The sequence below is a fragment of the Gorilla gorilla genome, chromosome 3, assembly GCF_029281585.2.
Source record: "Gorilla gorilla gorilla isolate KB3781 chromosome 3, NHGRI_mGorGor1-v2.1_pri, whole genome shotgun sequence".
Taxonomy (NCBI): Eukaryota; Metazoa; Chordata; class Mammalia; order Primates; family Hominidae; genus Gorilla; species Gorilla gorilla.
The window spans coordinates 178589022-178614985 of record NC_073227.2 but is presented as its reverse complement, the minus strand read 5'-3'; the positions used below and the strand labels follow the sequence as shown (position 1 = coordinate 178614985).

Genomic DNA, 25964 nt, shown 5'->3' with positions numbered 1-25964 from the left:
AGCAACTTCTCAAATATTTGGACATTATCTTCTCCATAGTCATAGCCTCTAAAGTCACAGAGACTGAGACTGTTGCCAGCAAAATCTTGGTGACTTTTGGCTTCATATATAAATATAAATGTAAATAAAATTATATATTTAATTATATACAATTATACAATTTAATTATATACAAATTTAATTATATACAATTATTAATATATATTAATAATTGTATATAAAAGCCTGCTAATATATAAATATATAATCTTGCTCTTTTATAATCTTCAGGAAACTCTATTAAACAATGAAAAATGAAATTTTTATTAGACTGTTTCTCACTGAGACTATTTTGTAGAGTGTTGAATCAACAGGACAGGAGGAAAACAAATCTCCAAACCCATGATTCCACACAACCATTCACCAACGTTGACTGCAGACTAGAGGTTCACAATCTGTGACCTTACAGACTGTGAGGTCATCATTTCTTCTGCCAAAAAAAAAAATGCACATGACCCTGCTGATTGACCTACATTTAAAATGTACGGCTGCTAATCTCCAGGGGTCCTAGAGTGCCACATTCAATGTTATTATATTTGCCTAGTTTTCAGACACTCTCTCCCACAGTTTTTGCCCTTAATTAGCTCATTCTCATCTCTATTCAGGCATGCTATATCTCCATCTTAAATATCATCCCATAACCATAGAATGCTCCAGGCATTGCCTAATTTTATTATCTCTTTACAATGAAATACCTTGAAAGGGTTATCACTGTTTCCTATTTTATTATATATTTTTTCTGTTCTCTAGCCAAAGGCCATAAGACTTACCATCCATGGATACTTCTCTTATCCAAGTCATCTGTTATTCTATTGCCACATCCAATGGTCATTTTCAATCTCTTCACTCTATATGTCAAGCAGCATTTAACAGAGTGTATTACACTTAATTTTTTAAATATTGTATTTATATATCCTTTAGCATATTACTCTTTTTTAACTTTTATTCTATTATTGGCTTCATCTTCTTGTTTTATTTTGCTAGATCCTCTCCATCCTCCTCAACTTTTTTATATTTCAGAGAAGCCCAGGGCTCAGTGTTGAATCTCTCTTCTAGCTAAACTCTTTCTATACAGTTTTTTGTGTCCATGGCTTTCCATTTCATCTATTTCTGAAGACTCAAATCTATTGTCTGGACTTCTACCAAAAACTTGGAATTTTGAAGTAATCCTGCATACATTTCAAAGTTCAGTGAAGGTTCCATTAGCATATGAGCAGCAGATCAAAAATGTGTTTGACTTATTGGTTCAGGTTTCATCCTAAGATATTAACTCGTATTTTGCCTTTCTTTATTTCTCCCAATTTGAGCTCCTCACACCCTGGAGCTCATCTCACTTTTTGCTTTGCTTCCAATTGTTTTCCCATTTTATCTTTCCTTTATACTTGTAGATTTTTTCCTCTGTGTTGATAGTACCAACCACATCGTAGGAGATTGAAATAAATTACATTTTCTGATTGGGTAGTTAGTCTCTCATAGTATATCAGACAGATGAAGTTATAGAAAATATCTGAAGTTTTGAAACCTACATGAAATATCCTTGCCAAAGACCTTAAACTAGCTATTAAGTTTGGCCAGATGTCTTGTTTCTGAGCTCTTGGCACACTGGCAAAACACATGCATGGTTTTAAAAAAAAATCACTATCATCAAAAAGAACTGTTATGTTTCCGATAGTAACAAGTGTAAAAACATAGCAATCACCCTATTATCTGGGTGATAAGTAGTCTACAGAATAAAGGCACATTCTATACCAGATTCCTGGCTTTGATTGATATGTTTAATACTCTTTCAACATTTGCAAGTAGGAAATTAAATTCCTTTTATTCATTTCTAAGTCCTTCCTGGATTTTCTTCTCTTTCCTTTTTCTTTGTTTGGTGGCAATGTAGGCAGAAATTAAGATCTTGTTGATGATGCTATGGGGTCTTTTGATTCCGTTATAGTGCAGCAGGGGTTTATAACTGTACCTCCCACTGGCAAAATATCAAAGCAGTTACACAAATGCATCTTTTACTTTTAACAGATGAGTGTCTTGTGGTGGGCCAATCAAAATATAGCTACAAAGTATTTCAATTATCTTCTTGCAGATAAGTTTATTTTAGAAAAAAAAAGGTGGCATAATCATTTTCAAAGAGCACAGATCGTGAGGTCATTATTTCTTCTGCCAAACAAATGAATCATTTTGGGCATCTTCACCTCCCACATTTCCCATGTTACAGCTAAAGAAAGCAAGAACTTCCTGAAAAAGAAATAATTTTTACAGAGGCAACTTTTCAAATACTCTAAACGAATTATCTTCGTACTCTACACTGGGTGGTTATACCACCTGAATAATGTATCACATTTGAGCCCAAGTCAAATGTAATTTGAAAAAATACTGAACCTTTACAACACAGAGAGCGTATATACCAGGTTAGTCTTGCTGCTTTATGTCAATTGCCAACTGTTCTACAGAAACACCTATTAAATAATATTTCATCTTAAACAATTTTATGGCAGAGAGTGGAAAAGAAGTTTTGCCACAAAATCTATCCCGTTGATTTGCTGAAAGGAGAATCTAATTTAAGCACAATAATGCATTTACAGGCATAACACCCTTTTGCTAAAATCTGTCTAAAATAACGGTGCTAAGCAATATACTAGTTAGACCTGAACTAGTTGTGCTATGACAAGCAACTAGCTTAACTGTATTTAAGTTGTGCTATGACAAGCAAGTAGCTCAACTGGGAGCAGCGTGTGATTGGCAAAAAAGAAAATATGCACCACACAAGCATTACTAGGAATAGGCTGATTAGGAATTCATTGTGAGGGAATACATAAGGTAGGAAAGAGGTCTTTGGTTTATCAGCTACATTAAAGAATTAATGCTTTTCTAGTCTCACAGAGTTCCTCATTTTCTTTAGAAGTCTTTAGACATTATCTTAAATACTACAATCCATTAGATTACTTTGTGAAAATATGTACTTCTTGCTTGTTCTCCCAAGTATACCGAAGGTAGCTTGGGCACAGCCCTTTGCACCATTATGCACTGATCTTTCTGTCTTCAAGTGCTTCTTGAAGAAATGTACTACGTTTCCTTCTCTTGATAGTGCCACAGTGCCTGGCAAGGTGCCTTACTGGAGATGTGGATTAAATATATTTTAACTTTATTAGAGTCCATTTAAAAGATAAATATTTATTCATGTCAATCAGCTTTAAAGTTCTCAAAACAAATTCTATATTTTTATGATAAATATTTTAAATTCCTCATGGAATCCTTACATAAGTTTATTAATTATTAGAAGTATATTTAATAGGTAAAACATATATTTTTCATGTTTTATGATGTTAAAAACACAATAAGGCACTAACAATAATTAGGACTATATAAAATGTTAAATAAAAATACATCTTTATAGGTTTTTTTTCCTATTTGCAAAACTTTTTATGTGAATTAGCCCTCTTGTTAATGAAGAGGTTCTTGAGATAGGTATAAAAACATAGGTATAGTATACGAAGAATTTGAGATTCCAAGGGGTTGGAGATGGCTTTCCAAAATCAGCTGGTACATCCAAATAGGGTGAATAGTTTATAGAAAATAAATTCTCCCTAACCACGCACATGGGCCCATCAAACCGAAGACTGTGGCCAACACTGTGAAGTCAGCAATGCCTCATCAATTCTCCCAGGGTCAAGACCCAGAAGAAGCTATCAGCACAATCTGGGCCTTGGATCTTGGATTCAAAATTTCTGGTCGAGGGACATAAATAAGCAATCTTAGAAAACAAATTGACTGCCAGGATCCCCATTTTAGTCACTTGTTTCAAAAGGAAAATAATTCAGAACCTGGTTAGATTTTGAAACTCAAAGCATAAGCAAGATATACATCATAGCAGCACACTCACTGCTTGTTCCCTGTTTTTCATTCCTTTCCTCAAACATATATTTGTCCAAAGCTTGTCTAAAGCAATGAACTGCAGATTCATTCATCATTGGTTTATTTTCTCCTAATATCCATGCGAAGAGAGTGTAGGACTGGAATTCTAGAAACCTGTTTCTTTGGTTAGTTTCTTGCCTCTTTTATTAGTTAGCTCTGTTACTTTGGCAGGTCACTTCATTTTCTCTCTGATAAATCCACTCTTTTTACATGTAAAATTAGTGATCTGAAGTAGATAAGTCTCTCTAATTTCTCCAATGTCTCTGAATCTGTAAGAAAAGTTAAGAGTATATAATAAATCATTTTCAAAATGTAAGAAAAAGTTATATAAACGATTCAAGTCATGACACTAAGTAATGTCTAATTCTGGGCTTTGCTAAAGTGTCAATTTGAAGAGAAAATGTATGTATCCAATTTTAGCTGCCTAATGTAATTTGAGTAAAATGACAGAGCCACTGATTCAATACCATTACCAAATTAGTTTGTCCGTAACCTCCAGCATTGCACTCCGTTAAATTACACACTTATTAACAATACATTTGAAGAGATATTTGTAGAAAGAATCTTTGTACAAGTTAGTTACAAGCCACAATTTTAGCCTTAGAGCCCAAAATCCCTTACAGTACATGCTAAGCCTTAACCAGACAACAGTATTATTCTGACATATGTACAGATAGCACATTGCTATCCTTGCCCTGGCCACTCCTTGATCTGGCAGCTGAGCTCTGTGCTATTTCCCTCTAAAGTGGCCTTTCAAGCAGCAACTCAGATTGCACCCACAATGCAGGAAGCACTGCAACTAGAAGTGATTTTTTTCCTTCCACCCAGCCAGCCACCCACCTCAGTTCACCCCCATCTTCCACCCCACCAGGTTCTAATTGTGTCTATCCTCTTTTGACTCGAGTGGTTGAAGTCACCTCTACCCACGTGAACTCCATGCTGGTCTACAGTGGTGTAGCTAAGGGTTTGTTTCTTAAGGATTTGCCTCTAGGATTACTACTCTCTTTCCCTTGCTAGTTCCCAAATTCTTTGGACTCCAACCATACCTTCCACTAGTTCTGAACTCTTGATTATGTGACCTCAGATATGATGCCTCTTATCCTCAGCAATTCATATTTTTACCTGCTGTCTCCAATATTCAAATGTTAGGGTTTTTTATTATTTCTGTTGACTTTTGTAGAATTCACCCAGACATTTTTTTCTTTTTCATTTCTGCCTCATTTCTTCATACATTAGTTATGTTTCATGGCATGAAATCATTATTTGCATACTTACTATAAAATCTTACAGTAAAAACACTTTATCTTTCCTTTCATATCTCTATGGGCCTGCATTTATATATGCAAACATGTATTTGTATTTGGGACATTAATAGCAAAATATGTTATCATATAATTTATACAGTAACATAGCTACTGATAATATGGTCCGAAAAATGCCATCGGCTTTTGCTTTTTTCTCTGCCAGTGCTCTGATACTCACATTGCTAATATTTCTGTTGAAGGTTTTATTTAAAAACCTGAGGTAAACCTCTTTAGTGTTAAAGAATAATAAAATAATTACCAAGATATTTTTTATTTTTAACAACCCAGAGTAGATGCTTTGATTACTACATGAACTTTTTATTTTTTGTTTTACCTCAAATTACCCTTAATATTAGCATTTAGTAATTAAAAAATCCATCACACTAGTGTAACATAGAACATTTTTTTTTCTCTTGAGTTGAAATTCAAGTATTAAAAACATGCATGTGCTTAGCTTAAATATAATGCCAGGTTACATTTATAATGTGTAAAGAAGCAATTGTTTTCTAACTACAGCCTAATAAATCGGTACATTGTAATACCTGCTACAGGCAGTAAAGCAGTAGTAATAAATGCAAGAATCAATAAAGAAACTTTCATTATGCCTCACTGTTCAAGGGTATCATTTTTTCCCTCGGGTTCAGTTTTTAAGAAGAGTGTATGATAATGTCATGGGATTCTCGGGGTGTCACTTCACCAGCTGGAAACCTGTGTGGCCAGTGGTGCCTTTGCCTGAGTTTTGCTTGGGCCCACAGGTCTCATTCCACCCACTCGGCCTGGCAGGCTGCAATCGGCTGGGGCTGGATCCCTGAATCCCATACCTGCCAAGGGCGGGCCAGGTGCGGAGTGGCGAAGGGTGCATGAGTGAGCATGAGGTCTGGCCACTGTGCATGGCCAGGCAAGCCGGCCGCGGTGGGGCGGGGAGCTATAGGCACCAGCATGGGAGCTAGCTCCCTGCAAGGCTGTGGCTGGACCAAATGTACCACAGCAGCTTCCACGGCTGGCACCGAGGAATGCAGTGGCGTCCGGAAGCTTGGAGACACCAGGAACCATAGAGCCCCAAAGAGGGTGTCATAGCCCTGGCTCAGGGATCTCCTAGGCCTGGGCTCCCAGAAGGACTACAGCTCTTCTCTCCTTCTCTTTTCTCTCCTTCTTGTCACCTACAATATGGCGAGCAAGGGATGTGTTTCAGCCCTGTTTGTGTTACAGCCCTTTTGCAGGTCCCGAGTTCTTCTCCTGTGTCCAGGAAGAATGAGGTAGACGGACAAGTGGAGGGTGAGCAAGGCAAAGAGGAGTTTTATTGAGCAATGGAACAGCTCAGAGGAGACCTGCACTGGGTAACTCCTCCCTGCAGGCAGGGTGTCTTGATGAGTGTTCAGCTCTCAGCAGAGACCTTGGAGTGGGTAGCTCCTTTCCGCAGCTGGTAGTCCCATCATCTCCTTGAGTCAGATTGAGTCCAGGGCTTCTATGGGCCTCAGAGGGAAGGAAGCACATGCCAATTGGTCCATGGGCAGCCATGGGCGGGCCTGGAAAAAGCACCATAAGCTTCCACTCTGGTCGTGCAATCGGCAGCCTGGACCCCAGGCTTCAGGCCCTCCCAGCCTGAAGGTGGGGCTTCACTGAGGACCCGCCCACTTCTGCCTAGGCGCCTGTCTGCCTCCTCCCACCCTTCATGGTACCCAGGCTGTTCATGACAAGGGGTGCCTGCAGGCCAGCACCGAGTTGCCCTCATCTCCCCCTCAGCTTCCCTCCCATGCTTGTCAGTGCCCAAAGTCTGGATGGGGGCAAGGCAGCAAGGGGCTGCTGGCATGTCAGCCCTGCCCCAAGCATGCACATACCCAGCCGGGTGGTGACAGTGCCTGAGCTCTGTCCCAACCTTGCTCCGAGATCAGAGTGGACTCTGGGAGTAGGGAGAGGTCAGCAGCGAGTGCAGACACCTCCGAGCCTGCGTGGGCAAGGGACCTTCTCGGGCCCCCAAGGATGCAGAGATGCCCAGGTCCCCAGCCAGGGCTTGGGTGGCTGCAGCTGTGCCCAGGAAGGTGGCGCTCCTGCCTGCTGCCAGCCCTAAAGAGCACAGGGATGCCTGAGTTTGCAGCTGTAGCTGCACCTGGGGAGCTCAAAGTTCCCACCCTGCTGACTCAGAAGGGAGTGGGTCTCCCACTAGCTCTGTGGAGTGGGCAGCCAGCCACAGAGGTGCCTTCCCCATTGCAGCTGGCATCATGTCAGTGGCCTCCCTAGATGGGCCGCTACTGTCAGCAATACTTAAGTAAGGTAGACAGCTGTCAGTCTGAGAGTTTATCCAAATAAAAATTAAAAGCTAAATATTTACTGATGTACAATGATATTGAAAATAAATTGACTGCTCTATATAACTGTTGCAATATTTGTTTAAATATTTAACTGTCAACTAATTATAATTTAAAAATATATAACCTAAATGTGAAATAACCCAAGGTTTTGGCATCTAATTCTATTTCCTATTTATTTAACCTTGTTCTATAATCTATGTTCTATTTTTTATTGAAAATTTCTGGTAATTTATTGGTTCAAGGGAATGATTTTCTATAGCTTTTTTTTTTAATCATCAGGATCAATTCAAACATGACATTTATATTATTTAGGAAATTTATTTATTTATTTTGGCATCAGACACTCCTAGGTTCTAGTATTGGGTTTGCCACTTATTTGTCATGTAACCTCAGGCAAGTGCCTAAACTTCTCAAAGCTATATTTCCCTCCTTTATGAATAATGGATAATACCAAAAAGCAGTTTCATTCTATAGGTGATATTATTTTCAAAATAAGCTATGCAATGCACTTAATATAGCATCTGACTCAATGGAAGTATGCAAAAGGCATGACTAGTGTTTCGGTTTTTGTTGTTTAGTTGTCACAGGCATCTAATTTTTTATTTGTTCCTCAGTTTATTTGTATGCTATTTGCAGGCATGCTCTTTTCAGAAGATTTAAAGAAAAAAGAATGATTTTTGTCTTGCTTAGTGCTCTTTTCAGGGGAGAAGCAAGAACATTCAGTGAAGGTTTTTAAAAAATACACTACCTAGGAGTTAATAGTAAAAGATCTCTCTCTTCTAATAGTGTAAACCTGGCAATCCTATTATACCACAAGAACTCACTTATATCTGATAATTTAAATTACTTTTTAATTTAAATGGCTTTTCAAGTTCCCACTTTGCTGTTTCATTTCATTGTTTTGCCATTTCATTGTTTCCTAATAAAGACCTTCCCTAGACCTGTTATTTGCTCAATGAACAAATCACAAAAGTATGTGTAAGTAATAAGGAACACAGAACCGAAACTAGCCTCAGCAGATATTTTGATTGTCTTAACTGAATAAGGAGGACTGCAAAAATAATTTAGTTACATTTGTATAATATGTATACATAACTTATCAGGAAAGCAAAGCACAATTTAATACTTAGTTCGAAAATTTCATAATGTTTTCTGTTAGTGATATTATTTCTATTACAAGTTGTTCAAAGGATAGTTTAAGTAATTTTAATAAATCTTATTTTTACCCTAAATGTGAATCTATTCAAAATTACTCAAATAATATATGTTGCATGCTTGTTCTTAGAAAAAGAATCAAACACTATAGAAAATACAATACAAACCCACTTCTACACCAAATCCCTTTCCTCATCCCCTACCCTCATACACACAGGTCCCATAATGGCCTTTTAAGAAATGCTTACGAATGTCATTTGTGTTATCTATCTCTGCTATTGCTGGAGCGTAGAATTCTCACTTTGAAGAAATGAGAAGGATGTAAGAACTATGAAAAAAACTTTAGGGGAGATGAAATAGTAAAAGAAGCAGCAACAGAACACAAGCAGTTTATATACAATAATCAACTGATTCCTTACGACAGCTCAGTGAGGCACATGTTATTCTCAGGTTTCATTACAGTGAAGTACAGCTTAGGCTAAGAGATATCCTCAAGGTTATGTTATCAGCAAAAGGCAGACCTGGAATTCAACCAAATTCTATTTTTTCCAGTACTTCAAATGTAGCAGTTACACCATGCTACCTCTCAATGGCTTTTTCTTTGGGATCTTAAATATTTTTTTTGAAATGGGAAGTTTTTCTAGACACGTGCATGAACATGCACATGCATACACATATATACATGCATGCATATGAATCTTAGGGTGTACAATAAACAGAATAGCATTTTTGCAAGGATTTAGATGAATAATATGAATAATCATAAATTTTGAGTTCATTTATTACAACAACTGAAGATACCAGAGGGAAATTATCTTTTTTAATACATTTATATTTTCAGAGCAGTTTATGTTCAGAGGAAATTGAGTCAAAGATACAGATTCCCCTGCACCAGCTGCCCTCACACATGCATAGTCTCTTCCATTATCAACATCCACACCAATGACATTTTGTATGGTGAAATTCTACTTAGATAAGAAATGAGATAAATATCATCTCATACTTATGAATATTTTGACCACAGGTGGGTCAGTTGACTGGACGACATTATTGTTTGATGGGTATAGGCAATATATTCCAAAATTCCCACTATTCCAGTGATTTGGCATTTCAGAGCTTTGGGTATTGCCATCTCGGTAAACTCTGAATTGCAGCTGACTGGTAAATACCACTGGACACTCTCTAAACATGACCAAAACAAAAAAATCAACCTAACTGTAGAATTTTCTAGACACAATCTGACCATTTACATTCAGAGTCTCCCTCTGGTCAGTCTCTTCTGGTTCTGCAGAACCCCCTACAGCTGTGGATACCAGCACTCAGGCCATTCCTTGGCACTCTCTTGACAGAGGCATGTTTCTCATTGAAAGGTGGTAGTTAACCTTTCAGAGATGGAAATAGGATCTTTTTTCCTGAGTTGGAGCCTGCAGCACATAGGTAAGAAGGGAGAATCTTGTCCATTGTAAAGGTATAGAGCCAGAGCCCTTTTCCTGTATATCATGTTCAAATCTATTGACAAACAGAATATATCATTTGATTTATTTCTCTGTATGCTTCTAAATGACACAGTCATTTATCAGCTATGAAGTCTAGCTAGTCAGTTCTAATAATGTTCCAAATTTTGTAAAAAAGCAATACTTCTAAAAATTACCAGAAAACAAGACAAGCATGAATATTTAGGATAGATGACATAAGACACATATACTTTCTTTAACTTAATCAAAGATATTTCTTCCACCTAATGTATACATTAATGATTTCTGCAGGCAGAAGGAACAGGATGGGGAAAAAAAAGGATATGAAAAAGGATCTTTCAGGGAAATTTTAAATATATTATGAATTTAAAATATAACTATAACATATCTAAAATATACACATTTATGATTTTGTCCTGTATAGTTACTGGATTTATTAGAAACTCCAAATAATTTATATTATAATAAATAAAATTAAATTGAATACTAAAACACTTAAAAACAACTGTCTATGTGATTAATTAAAAAACTCTGATTTACTGTCATCATTGTTTTTATTTCAGTCATTTGTTGCTGACAGAAAAGAGTCCTTACATTAAGTGTGTTATAGATAGTCCTCTTTTTTTCGCTAGAGTCCAGTGAATGTTATAGATATTTCTGATGCCTAGTTACACTTATACAAATTATTAAATAAAAACATTTCAGTCTTAGTTGATAAAACGTTCAAAGTTCAAAATATAACATGTGCTTTCCCATAATTAATATGCAAGAGAAAGACTTCTCTTTCTCTTGTGAAATATTTAGTGGATTATTTCTTATTCACTTTTTTCTTTGCAAAGCCTACCATCTTTCATTTGGATAAGGTCTTACGGAAATGTCTGGAAGGAGCAAATGCATAACATACCAAATCAAGTCCTTCAGGCAATACATAATTCATATAAAAAAGCAAAGCTTTATTTTTAAAATGCAGAGATTTGTTAGTTCAAAATGGTATTTTTCTTTTCAGTTCAGTGAACCTAAGAATTAGTCCTAAAACAATTTAGCACCTTTCTCATCTGCTTCTAATTACAGAGCTCTTTTACTGTAAGTTATAGTGAATTGATATTTGGCTCATGCATATATAATCGCTGGAGTGTGTATGCCTTCTCTTTTATCTAGCACACGCTTTACACACCGGAATATATGAACAGGTACTCTTTAAAATAATAATAAATACACATATGTACTATGGGAGCTGCTCACTTCTCTTTTATTTCATTTCTCCATCTGCCAACATTTGTTAAACATAACATTTTGGGAAACAAACCAAACAATAACCTCCAGATAGGCATTAATTCTCCACCTGTTTAATCATTTTTTTATTCTGGGATTTTTTGACAAGTTCCAAATAATTAACTAATAGTCACTGACACATATTCCTTCTCTTCACCATTAGGATCACGGGAACATGCAAAAGATATAGAACATATATTTGCCTTCTTATTTAGTTGGGTAGACCACTTTTATTTTTGGCTCACATTTTAAGCAAGTTTTACCAGGCCATTTGCTAATTTCACTTTTCAGATGAGCCTTACCTGACCACTCCATTTCAAGTTGCCACTCTTCCATTCCATTTCCTGTACCTTGCTCTTTTGCTTTTTGCCTTACAGCTTAGTGGCATCCTAGCATCCCTTTTGAGTAAGGAAGTAAGGATCCACATTTAGTACATTGATATATCCCAAGACCCTAGAACAGTGCCTAGCATATAGCTTACTGTTACTAAATATTTGCTAAATGAAAGAATTTTCATTTTGTCGGTGAGGAAACTGAGGCGTAGAGGGATTATCTAGTTTACCCAAGCTTATACAGCTAGGAAGATGCTGACTGGCTCTGAAGTCTCAGCTGCTCCATCACACTTCCTGCACTCAGGGGGATCAGTTGCTCACCTGCTTAAGTAGCCTGGAACTCCACTGCTCTGACTCCCCACTGAGACAAACATAATTTTGCATTCTCATGGTACGATATATTAAGAACAAATTGACTAAAAGAATGAATGTTGGCTTTGAGGAAAATCATTTCTGAGGAAAGAGCAAGCTGAAGAAAGTTTCGTTTGTAGTCTACTGGTGGCATACCTGCCATATTTCATAACTGGGTTAGACCTTTTTTTGAACACTCCCTTTGTTATGTGCCGAATCATGTCCCCCCCAAAATTCATATGTTGAAGTCTTAACCCCTCTTATCTCAGAATGTGACTATATTTAAAGATAGGTATTTTAAAGAGGTAATTAATGTAAAATGAAGTCACATAGGTCAGATTGGTCCTAATTTCATCTTAATAGTGTTCTTATAAGAGGTGATTAGAACACAGACACATACAGAAGGAAGACCATGTGAGGACGCCAACAGAAGGTAGCCATCTGCAAGCCAAGGAGAGAGGCCCCAGAAGAAACCAAACCCTGCTGACACCTTGATCTTGGACTTCTAGCCTCTAGAACTTTGAGAAAATTATTTTCTGTTGTTAAATACCATCCAGTCTGTGATATTTTGTTATGGTAGCCCTAGAAGACTAGTCATGGAAAAGCATAGTAATACTTTTATCCAGACAGGAAATGCAGAAAGGAAATTTTCTTTTCTTGAAATGTGTGTATGTATGTGTGTGTAGCCAGTAATTAAAATGAAATAAAAATACGAAGGCAATGAATTAATATTTTAACCACGTCAATGTGTATTTTGAGAAAATAAAAAGGATGGAGACTTGCATAAAGAAATGCTTCCAAAAAGAGAAAACTCTGTATGGCTCAGAGACATTTTTGCACCAAGAATGCCAGAATTCGAATAATTAAAGTTCTGTCTCTTCTTCTCTAGGGTTAGTATGCTACTGTTTATCTCACATCTAATGTTTAAACATAGGAATGTGTCTTAGCAAAGGAGTAGAGACGTAAGCTCCACCTAAAAATAATCCGATTGATTCAAAATGATTAGGAGCTTATTCTCAAAGCAAATATGTGCAGGTCAGTTCATGTGTGTCTAAATTATTTATAATTTAGAACGACAAAAAGCCTTTTGGGGAGGCGTATTATATCACTGACATTGTTTAGAATTGCTAGTGCATTGTGACGGTAAAAAGGGCAACTTTCAATGGACATTATTGTGTTTAAGCTTTTTGTAGATGATGCAGCCTCTTATTGCTGAACTGCCTCCCCCATTAGACCAAGTCCCTTTTAGTTTTACCCATATCTAGTTTCTTCCTCAACAGTAACCGTCCTTGCTTTCCATTCTGGTATACTTGGAATTATTTTTCAAATAAAACCTCCTTTGTTTGTCTACATAGTACATCGCAGGTTTTATCAGCATGAAAATGAGGTTGCAATGGCATCCTGAATATTGACAAAATGAATAATTCCAAGGTGCCTTTTGGTTTTGTAGCAAGATGAACTGTTTTTCCATGGAATTATTTCTTCTAAAGTAATTTTTAAAATTTCTAAGCATTGGCACAGGCTTGTGCTTCAGTCCTGTTGGGATTCTTTCAGTGTTGATCTGGGAGAAATGCGTTGTGCAAGGAATTCTGTTTTGTTTGTTTGTTTGTTTGTTTGTTTTTTCTGAGATGGAGTCTCCCTCTGTCACCCAGGCTGGAGTGCAGTGGTGTGATCTCGGTTCACTGCAACCTCCACCTCCCGAGTAGCTGGGATTACAGGCACCCACCACCATGCCCGGCTATTTTTTTTTTTTTTTTTGTATTTTTAGTAGACACAGGGTTTCACCATATTGGCCAGGCTGGTTTTGAACTCCTGACCTCAAATAATCCATCCACCTCGGCCTCCCAACGTGCTGGGATTACAGGCGTGAGCCTCTGTGCCCGGCCAGCAATTCTGTCTGAAGCTTTCCTCCCTATTTGCTTGGGAGGTAGATGCTATTGTTGCCTTCCTGACTGTGTAGGAGATTCTCAAATTCCCCATGTGTCTTTCCTCATCTGGGTGATAGGAACTGTCAGAAATCACTTTGTAATAACAGAGAGAAGTCCTCCTTGTTCTGGTAGTTCTCAGCCAAAAGGCAGAGAAGTTGAGAAGACCAGGAACAAAGGTGCATTAATAGCAAAATGCTATATTCCTTTGTGTTAATTTATTTAGTTTTCAAACACTAATGTGCCAGGAATTGCTTTAATGTTAATTAGTATTAGATATTAATACTAATATAAATATTAATATATATATTATTAGTAATATTGTATCAGTTAATACTTAAATATTTCATATTGGTTTACCAATACTGACATGTTTAATATTTGTCACAGCAGTAGTAAACAAATATTACTACTGCCATTATGTGAATAAAGAAATTGAAGCACAGAGCTGGTAAGTAATTTGCCCAAGCTACACGGCTGATAGGTGGTTAAACTACAATTTAAAAGAAAGCCACATGTCTCCAGAACCTGTGCTATCAGCCTTTAAGCTGATAGCAACCTGTCACAGACACACAGTCATTGTCCCCAGATTTTCACACCTTGCTCTAATTTGTTAAATTGAGTTGGGTTTGAAATCATGCACACATTTCCTCTGACCTTTTTCAATGATCTATTTCTTCTTACTGAGTTCCCTGTTTCCCTATCTGCTACAACCCATTCTCTTCTTTTTGGAGAAAGTCTTCTTTTTAGTCTGTGTCTTTTTCTGTCCTTTGGTCTCCATTTGAGCGACCCATGCCCATCAAGTGTAAAACCTGTTTGACTGAAGAGAGAAGAACCCACAGCTATGGGATTGTGCACGAGTTTGAGTTATAAGATCGTTGAATATAGTCAGACGTTTTTGCTGCTGTTGTTGTTGTCTTAAATAAATGTCTAAGGTAGGAGAAAGTTGTTAGATGTCTTTGGGAGATTAACAGTGCTGTTGGGTATAATTTAAACCAATACAAGAAGTGTTGGAATGTAATCTTGGATATCTTAAAGATCCCTTTATTCCTTCAGCGTTATCAAAAACGCAAAATCTACATTTTATTTTTTTTCTTTACACCTCTGATCCTAAACTGCTACCTCATAGGAATTTCTAGTCTGTTGATGGATTACTTTAAATATATTTGTGTTAGTTTCTTTTCTTTGACTCTCATTCTCAGAATAAAAAGAAAAGCAAAGCCATTTTTTTTTTTGTCTCTCTCCTCTGAGGAAGAGGGTTAAAAGAGAAAAAAAATTCTAAAAGCTGGGACAGAACAGTTTGCAATTAGAGAAAAGGAAGGGTATAAGAAAGTGTCTAGAAAGTGAGTAGTAGTGTCATGTGCCCTAAGTCAAAAGAGACCCTTTCAGGTAGTAGGAGTTTCTCTGGTGTCCAGTCCCCACAGTTGCAAAATAAGGAAGACATTTAAAAGCTTTTATAATTGAAACAGGTATACAGACTAGCCTTAGACTTACTTGCGGAATTAGGGTAGGAAGGAGTCACAATGACATTTTAATTGTATTTCTCTGCCATGAACTTTCTGCTATGCTTCTTTAAAAATTCATTTTATTAAAATATGGACAAATTGAGTCATTTTATGCAGTGCAGTTGAATGAACTTTTGAAAATATTTTCTAATTATTTAGAAATAATGTAGTGTTAGATTGCCAAGTCAGACTCTCAGGAATCAGAGATTTTAACCCATACTCAATTATGTTAATAATGCACTGGATACTGGCAAGCAAAAGGCAGAGGTAAAGCATGTAGTAATCTGAAATCATCAACAAAGCTCCCTGTTCCTTTCTCCTCACAATAAGATGCCTTTTTTTCCAAATTTAATCTACCCAGTTGCAAGTGATACATGTGGCAGCAAAAGACACTTGAAGAATACTGTAATATTATTTTATGTGTCAACTTGACGGGGCCATGCGGTGCTCAAATATTTGATCAAACGTTATTCTGGGTGTTTCTGGGAGGATGTTCTGAAAGAGATTACCGTTTGAACTGGTAGACTGAGTAAAGAAGATGGTCCTCCTTAATGTGGGCAGGTCTCATCCAATTATTTGATGGCCTGAATAGAATAGATGTGCTGACTTTCTTGTGAGTAAGAGAGAATTCCTCCTGCCTTACTGCCTTTGACAGGGACATCAGTTGATTCTTGACTTGGGTTCTCCTGGGTCTCTAGTTTGCCAACTGTAGATCTTCGGACTTCTCAGCCTCCATAACTACAATAGCCAATTCCTTACAATAAATCTCTATCTACTTATTTATTCATATCCTATTGGTTCTATTTCTCCCAAGAACTCAGATTAATACAGGTATGAATGAAGTCAGGTCAAAAGTGGAGCATCTCTCTTTTGCACCTCACTTACTTATTACATAGCATATGTGACATTTTCTTGTGAACTATGCCCATAAGTTCATAAACTTGAAGTTTATTACACAGGTATATCCTGGTAAAACCTTTTCCTGATAAGACTTTTCCATTGCCTCCATTTCATCTGTTTCACTAATAAGTATTATTAGAGTGTTTACCAAGAGGTCTGGAGTGCATGTTTAAAAGGGAATTTGCTGTGCTCAGCTTTTTTTGGTTTTGGTATGTTGGCAAAGGGATAATATAGGTCACAGAACTACAGGTAACGTTTCCTTCCTAATCCTTTATTTCATGTCAAGACATGTACTTGTTACAAAATGCCACTGAGATCATGGAGGAGTGCCACATACTGCTCATGCTTTCAGTTTACCCTTCTCTAATGTAGGAAAGGCGGCATGGCTTTCACAGTTGAAGTGACAATCCAGTCAATTCTGAAGACTCCACTGACATGCAGACTTCGTTAGCCGGAAAAAAGAGCCCTCCTGGAACATGGAGAACTGCTCATAGAAATAACTGATTCTCTATGTTGTTGCAGAAGCATGTAGGGTACAAGAAATGGGTCTCAGAGAAGGTCCTGAAGAGCTAGAGATACCACTGAAATATATTTAAATTAATCCATTAGTTCATGCTGAACACTGACTAAGGCATCTTTCCTAGTTCTGGTACTTACAATTCACATTTTATGCCCAAGAGAGCTGTGTGTACATATGAATAGAGAGAAATAGAAGTATCTGGACACAGAAGCATCTTAGCTTGCTTTGTAAGCTATTGAGTCAGGAAAAATAAGCATAATCTGATGAACCAGTAAACTGCAGCTTCTCACTAACACACCCACGTACACACACACATATCACACAACTCTCACCATGTAAACATAAGTAAGTGATTAAGCAGAATTACCACTCCCTATAAAGCTGGTAGAGGATAAGGTTTCTCAGCTTCCTCCAATATGGTTCAATTATAAAAACTCTCACCAAATGTTTTAATATCAGCTGTCAATCTCTTGGCATCAGAAGAAACAGCGTCCCACATAATTGCTTTTGGCAGCCTATTAGTCAGCAAAAAATGTATGTGAGGAAAGGTTCTTTTTTTCAAGAAGGATAGATCTTTTTTGACTCACAGATTTCAGTTAGTCACTTTCTAACTTTAAATTCTTGCTTATATGTGTGAAAGAAATAGGTGGTCTATTTTTAAGGGCTATGTGATACCTTTCAGGATATTGTGTGCATTCAGATGATGGAAATTTGTAGAAATCAAAAGTCCTGGTAGAGAGTAAGACATTTTAAATGCTGCATCTTTTTGTTTTGTTATGTTTTTATGAAGCATTGATTTAAGCAAAAGATTCCCTTCCCATAAAATGGCAATACACAGAAATATACTGATAATAAGAAGCGCTTGATACAGAATTCTTTTATGGCTTTTATTTATTAGAATTTATATAAGTGAATACGTTTGTGCAAAATTTACATTTCTAATGCTTCTTACAATTAACATTAGAAGATATGTACCTTAGGTAAAGACATTCTTATTCTTACATGCAAGTGTAATTAAATGTTTCTTCTCTTCCTTGAAGCAGGAAGCAAAGTTTTAAGCTTTATAGATTTTCACCAGATATTTTAATATTAGTTTATGTTTGGGAGCACAAGACTCTGACATTCGCTTATTATAGGAATGTCGCTGGGTAGAGCACAGACCTTGGACAGAACCATATTTGTTTGTTGGCTCAGCAATGTTCTATCTCTAACCAGGGAAAATTTGCTTAATTTCTCTAATTCACTGTTTCCTTATAACTAAAATAGCTAACTCATATCTTTGATTGAAATAAATCTATGAAAGCAGCTAGTCATTTCTTTACATATATATGATGGTGATAATAAATGCTAATTATTATTATCAATGTCATCCTGAATTTTAGTGACTAAAATTATAATGGATATGCTTTATAAAATTGAATGCAAATAAGAATATATATATGTGTGTGTGTGTATATATATATATATATATATGTTTAAGGGATATATAGATATAGCCTTTTGGGAAGCAAGTAGTATCTTATCAATACATTAAACTTTCATCCCTACTTTCTATTTTTGAAATTTAAGTTTTCACATAAGGTCACCTTCAGAAGACTTTCATTTATTATCATTTAGCATTCATACTTGGCAAGTGGTATCAATTCAATTCAAACATGAATTCTATCTTATAAAGTAGAAATATAAAACCCCTTGGAATACTGGCTTGCTGTGCTCAAAATATAACTAATACTGTTAAATACATCTGCAAAATGTGCCTCCGATTTCAACCAAACACTGTGATTCAGCATGTCAAAGGAAGTGTCATATTTTCAAAAAGTCAGTATCAGAAAAAAATCATCTTATGTTGACTGAAAGATTATCATATGATTTTAAGGGATGTTGAAAAACTGTACTATCTTACATATAATAGTAATAATATTACTCCAAACAATCTAGTTAACATTTTCTGCATGTAGATTCAAGATATTCAATTGAAAAGATCTTGTGAGCCCAAGTTTTTTCCTTCTTGTTTGACATCTTCTGGAGACTAAGTAAAAATACAAGTGAATGTATCGATTATAATTGATCTACTAACAATTCTTAAATATTTTTTATACTACATATACATATTACAAGGTCTTACTTTAAAAAAACAAATAGGATTGAGGTAACCTCCATTTCCATCACATAATTTTAGATGCTGTTTTACAAGGAATATTTATTATATAATTTCAAAATATTCAATTTGAGAAACATGCTAATATACAGTCAACTGTAAGTTTGCCAAAATAACCATTAATAAAGTGGAAATTATACATGAATAAGTATTTCAACTTTTTTTTTGGAAAACCAATCTTTTCTTCTAATAACCTGATCTACTGTTTTAACATCATTAATCTGTCTCATTATTTGAGATAAATATGATTGGGGGAAAGGAGCACTTGACAACCATGTGATTCTGAAATTAATATCATTAAATTTAATTGCAAATTTTGAAATGCTAAAGCAACCTTTTTTGGCTAATCCTTCAAAGATACAAAGTTCTTCACCCATAATGTACTTAAAAAATTCATTAAGATTGCTGACGAGTTGTCACTGGGATGCATTGAAGAATACTATAGCTGGGCTAAGCTCTGCATAAATGAAAGTCATAACTGCTCCATATACCACAGTTATGAGTAGGCAAATACACCAGGCTTACAGGATTTCAAACATAAGCAGTTACGTTTCCTTCATTAAACAGCAATTTCTTCAATTCATCATCAGAATTACTGTCTGTTAAGATTTAATAATAAATGAATATAACAAAATTATCTACAGTCCTCAGTGTACTGGTAATGCACTGATGATTTTAATACTTTGAATAAAAACAGAATGGCATCCTATTTTTACATTTTGGAGACTGCAGTCATTTAACTTTATATCATGTCAGAAAGCATGTGGCAGTTCCAATTTTTTCTTCAATGTTTATTGATTCAACAGAAAGAAGATAAAAGAGAATACCAAAGGGTAAGGGAGGAGATAGAATGATTTCTTTTTTCAGATATAAAAAGCTGAACTTACTAATTATAACACAAGAAAGATTATATTGATTCCATGTAATGACTGTTGTATACTATGTGATAGCTAAATCAGATTTAACTAACTGGAGCATTTTATTTTTAATCCATATCAGCCCAATTAATTGTTTATTATTAACATGATTCAGTATTAGTGACTCAGTCCAGGAATGGGAAATGCTTAGTAATTGGAGTAAAAGTTGTATATGAAATTAAGGCTATTTTTTCCTTATAGATTATAAGGCAAAGCCTTTCCAATGCACCATTAGGAAAGGGGGTCTCCAGGGATACACATTACAATCCCCCACAGCAAGAATGGTAGATGAGAGGGATTTTTTAAATACTCCAATGTTTAAGACCCACCTCAACTAAATCATATTTTGAAGGTGCTGCCCAGTCTTAGGTATTTGTTTGAAAATCTCAAGTAATTCTAAAGTGTACTAAAAATTAAACAATATTGATTAATGAATAAATTCTATTCTAGGCTAATTTGGTTATATTTCTATAGAATGCTGGAAACTAAAGGTGTTATGGATAGATAGTTTGTATTACATAAGAATAGCTTTATCCAAAATTTTGAAAAGAAAGAAAAAATACTTAATTTTTTAATCAACATATTGTCCCACATATGAAAGATTGTGAATATTATAGCAAGTGAGAAAAGAACAGATTGTTAAGATAAACACTACAAGACAATAAAGGTTTCCTTTACTTTCGTGTCTTCTCTGAGTCATCTACATCTTTTTGCATTTGCAGGTTTGGGCTTTTATAGAATTCAATTTCTTACAGGATATGAAATAATAAAGCATTGTCATAAAGTTGTGGCTTTAAACTCAAATTAATGTGGCCCAGTGTTTGTTTTTTCGTTTTCTTTCCATTTTTTTCTCATTCAGAAATAAATGTCTATTTGTAATAAATAAGCCAAAGTAGGAAAGTATGTAAAGAGGAAATTCACATGTATTGAAAGGTTACCATGTTCCATGCACAAGTATAGTGATAGCCTAAAGCATCCTATTATAAAACACAGAGAATATCTACAACTGGGATGATTTCACACATGAGATAAAACATCACTTTAATATTTTCATAAGAGTTGAGTGTAAAGTGAAGAGTCTCATGAAATGGACGTTCTATAAGATTCAAAGATTCGTTTGATGGCAGGACCCAACACTCTGACAGGGATAGATGAAAGAGGGGGCCTCTTTGTTGCTTCCAGTTCCAGAGGAGAGGAGGGTGCTATACAAAGACACACAGTGGGTTCCCTGGGGACAGGGTAATGGTGAACTGGAGCTGTACAAGGTGGCTAATGCATGGCCAGAAGGGTGGGGTTAACGGGTTAACTGTGCTTCCTGGGCTCCTTGTGGACTGGTTGCAGCGCATACATAGAGTTCCCTGGAGAGTGGACGTCTGATAAGGGCAGTGATTAGAGATGGGGGCTTAGCAGACTGCTTGTGAAGGGGATCTGAGAGTTTCTAACTATCACTTCAAAACTCAGTCAAAATAGCACTTGTGAAATATTACATTAAAAGTAATGTTTTTGATGTCTTGATCGGTTTTTGTTTGTTTTTAGACAGGATCTCACTATGTTGCTCAGGCTGGAGTGCAGTGGGTCCATCGCAGCTCACTGCAGCCTCAACCTCCCAGGCTCAGGTGATCCTCCCACTTCAGCCTCCAAAGTAGCTGGGACCACAGGGTCATGCCACCAAACCTGGCTAATTCTTGTATTTTTTATAGAGATGGTGTTTCGCCATGTTGCCCAGGCTGGTCCGGAACTCTTGGGCTTAACAGTCTTCCCACCTCAGCCTCCCAAAGTGCTGAGATTATAGGCCTGAGCCAGACATCAGTTTCAAGCTCAACTATTTGGGGTATTTATCTGGCCTTGATTGTATAAGAGAATTCCAGAAAGTAGAGCATGAGTTGCCATAAAGAGTGGAGAAAACATTTTATGATGGCAGTAGAAAGGAAGAAACCTAATAGAAGCATGAGGAATTTCTGAAGGCCAGCTTGTAACATGCCGTCTTTTGTTTCATATCAAACAGAATAACAGATTAATCATGGCAGGGACTTCCAGTCATATTTTAGTTGAATTATAGAGTATACTAAATATGTGGGTTATGTTTGTTTTGGTGTGATGTTACAAACACCTTCTTGATTAATAAATACTCAAGGGCCAATCTATTGTCATAACCCCTTTGTGTCAGGTTCTCTGGCCTTTATTAAGCAGGTCTAATATTTTGTACTTTAGAAATATAGAATACTAGAATTGGAGGCTTGTAGATTAGCATCAATGATTTTTAATTGCTGATTTAGAAAGACGTTCCTCGCGGCTGTTCCAGCAATCCCAGAGTGGTAGGGAGTCCCAATATGATATATATGAACACAGGACATTAATGACATTGGTCCAGATGGAGGAAGAATGATTAACATTTGTATAAATAGGAAGATCAACACCAAGAGAGCCCAGAATGCATCAATGTGGTTTGTGGCTTGGGAGTGGTGGAAGGGCAAAGAAAAGGGGATGAGAACCCTTGTCGGTTGTCCCAGACGGGAGCCCTGTGGTATTACCTTTCGATTGGAAAGCTGTCCCTCACTTACCTCACTTTAGGTAAATAGAAATTACTAAAGAATGAAGTGGAAGAAGACAGTAATCTTTGTGTGCCTAAGGCGAGGATGTAGAGGTGTAGAGTTGTCCTTTAGGATCTATGTGCTATGTGTTGAGGAAACATGGCCACTTGCCATGTGGAGGTGATCTATATGCAAGGGAGATGGCAGTTTGAAAGAAGTTTTCATTTTCCAATATGTTCCATCTCCAGGAAAGATATCAGTTGGATGAAAGTGCAGTATGTCATGTGATCTATAGAAGTAGGTGTATGGTAAATCCACCGGTTACCGATCATGAATGCATGAAAGACTAGTTCATTTAAACCTATGTGTAAGTTGGATGTCTATAAATATCCAAGGGACTGGGTGATGAGTTTGGATTTTATTTTCCAGGGAAGGCAAGATGCATAGGCACTGTTCAGATGGGAGGAACCAAATTATTTACAACCACTAAACTTTCAGGGTTTAAATTCAGTTTCTGGTCAGTTGTCCATCCTTCTGGCTTTCTGGGTGGCAAGAGGACAAACTCTTAAGGCAGCCACTCTCATTTCAAGGCCTCCCAGTCCACCTCTGAGGGATTGAGAGTCATACTCAGTAGAGCTAGTATTGCCTGCTTCTGAGAGAAAGCAGTTGTTTCCTTACCATCAGTTAGGTATTATCCTTTTAGCATGTTGATATGCAGAGATCTTAGTGCTCATGCAAATTTGCTTGGGATTTCACATTGTTTGCATAATTAGGTCACTTAGGCTGGTGTTCTGGGGGATTCAGGAAGAAAGTATTAATTCCCTTGCCTGCTTTGAATTAAGCAGTAGGCCACTGGCCTCCATGGGTGTGATTCACATTATCCATGGGCGGTCTCAGGAGCACAAAGTTTACTAGCAACAGCAGCGAGGTGTGCAGCAGCAAAGATAACAACTGAGGCTTTTATCCTACCTGAAAAACACTTGCCAGACTGAGGTGCCATTTCTCTCCTTTGGGGGAGCCCAATCATCACCTTCCTTCTTACGGGGTTGCCTGAAACAAGGGTTTTGCCTACAGTAATAATAAATTCAAACACCAACGAAGTGTTAGGTCCCTGGGATTGGCCTCTGCCAAATACAAGCTGTGAACAGAAACACACAGGAACCTCAAGCTTAGAAAGGGTGGCTCAAGTAGCCTATAGCTCCAATTGCTCTAAGGCGGGCCCTCATCTAAGGTTGTATCTGGACACTGGCGTTTAGTCAGTTAGCACTGTTCATTTTGAATATGCAGATACCAAGAAAATTCGGGTAAAAAGAGATGTGGCAACCACCAGCAGACACAGCAGCAAACACCAGCTGCTACAGCACAAGCTCATCAACAGGCAGCAGTTCTATCCCACGCTGCTTTTGCCATAGTCTGGACTTAATTAGTAAACCAAAAACAATCTACCCAAGAGCTATCCAATCATCAGTAGTTATGGTCATGTCGTTCTGCTCATGACACTAAATGTTTTATAAGACTTAAATATTCTTTTGATGGCAGGATACAGCACACTTGGATAGATGAAAGGCAGAACTCTTTGATATTTGCAGCTCAACATGAAAGGAAACTGACAGTTGCACCCAGGAATAGGTGCACCAGGGACAACTTGGAGAAAGCAGCTTCTGTATGCAAGCTGAGTGGAGCTAGCTGGGATTCCCAGGCTCCCTGTGGATTGGCTAATTTGAATAATTTCATGAGCGCCAGAAGGTGGGAGCCCAATAATAGAAGTGGCTGGGTGTATGCATAGAGTTACCTTGAGACTGGAAGCCTGCTAAGGGAACTGATTAGAGATGGGGGCTTAGAAAACTGCTGGGAAGGGGAATTGAGAGGTTTTAGCTATGACTTTAAAATTAAGTCAAGACAGCACCTGTGAAATTTTACATTAAAATAGGTGCCCTTGATTCCGTTATTCCATTCTCTTCAATATATTTAGTGAAGCCTTCATTAATACCATAGAATTGAGAAAATGCTGTATATTGTATTCCCCCTTTGATTTTTAAAACATAAGTTTCCTCTTCAAACTGATTCAAAAGATCTGTCCAGTAAATAATATGAGAAATCAAAAGGAACATTTTTTTCTAACCTTATTGGTTTCTTTAATACAAAAAATAATAGACAATCTCTCCCATATGAAGAATTGTATCCTACCAGAATTTGGATTTTGCTTGGTGTTATACCATGTTTGCTCTTTGAATTAGTGCTAAATATTTTTGTTTTCTTTTTGAATGTTATCTAGTTTTGGTTTATTTTTTGGATTCTGTCAGATCCAAAATCCAAGCAACTCTATATAGTTTCCTTCTTTTTAGGTATATTACTTTCTCTATACTCTAGAATATTACAGTATTATATTTTAGGTTTGCAAATGGTTTTGGATATCTTTATATTATTATAATATTCTCATATTTACATGAGAAAATTATTGCAGAAGTTTTACCAACCATTCATTCAAGTTATTTTGCCTATTATGTTGCATGTTCATAGCAGTACTATTCCCCATGGCTGAAACTGGAAACAGTTTAAATGTCCATCAACGAATAAATTGATAAACAAATTGTGGTATATTCATATGATGAAATATTATTCAGCAACAAAAATTAAAGGAATACTAATATATGTGACAATATGAATGGACTTCACAAACATTAAGCTAAGTGAAGAAAGTCAGACAAAAAAGGCCATATATTGTAAGGTACTATTTATATGAAATGTCAAGAATATGCAAATATAGTGACAGAAAGTGAATTAGTGGCTGCCAGGGCTGGTGGTTGGAGTGGAGAGTGGCTGTAAAATGGAAGGAACTTTCTTTTTGCATTAATGGAAATGTTCTAAAATTACATTGTGGTGATAGTTGCACAACTGTGTAAATAAACTAGAAATCATTGAATTACATATCAAAAGTAGATAAATTTTATGCTACACAAATTACATTGTAATAAAGCTGTTAAAAAAAGAATTATGGCCTACTATTGCCCACATCTGAATAAACAAAACCACACAAAATAAATGATGATGATCCAAATTATAGTAATACTAAATTATAATAAACAGCAAAAAACAAAAACAGGCATGATACCTGCTTTACTGGAACTTATAATCCACTTGAGAAGGTATATTTGTATCAAATATTAATATAAATGAATCCAAAATTGCCAGTGTGACACAAGGCTATCCCAAAATGCATGGCATCTTTAAATAAAACCCATGAGAAGAGACTGTGACTTCAGTCAAGGAGATCAACAAAATCAAGGGACATTTGTGTCAAGATCTAAAAGACAGAAAACAACTAGGCTGAAAGGAAACGATGAATCTCCCAAGCAGAG

General features: G+C 36.5%; 1 long non-coding RNA gene across 1 annotated transcript; it reads right to left on the bottom strand.

Moving 5' to 3' along the window:
* Positions 1-5521: 5521 nt before the first annotated feature.
* LOC109026561 (uncharacterized) lies at positions 5522-9203 on the bottom strand. The gene is made up of 3 exons (XR_002005572.4): positions 9118-9203; positions 8968-9019; positions 5522-6781 (listed from the first exon to the last, which is right to left on the bottom strand). It is a non-coding gene; the product is annotated as an uncharacterized lncRNA (long non-coding RNA).
* Positions 9204-25964: the final 16761 nt, after the last annotated feature.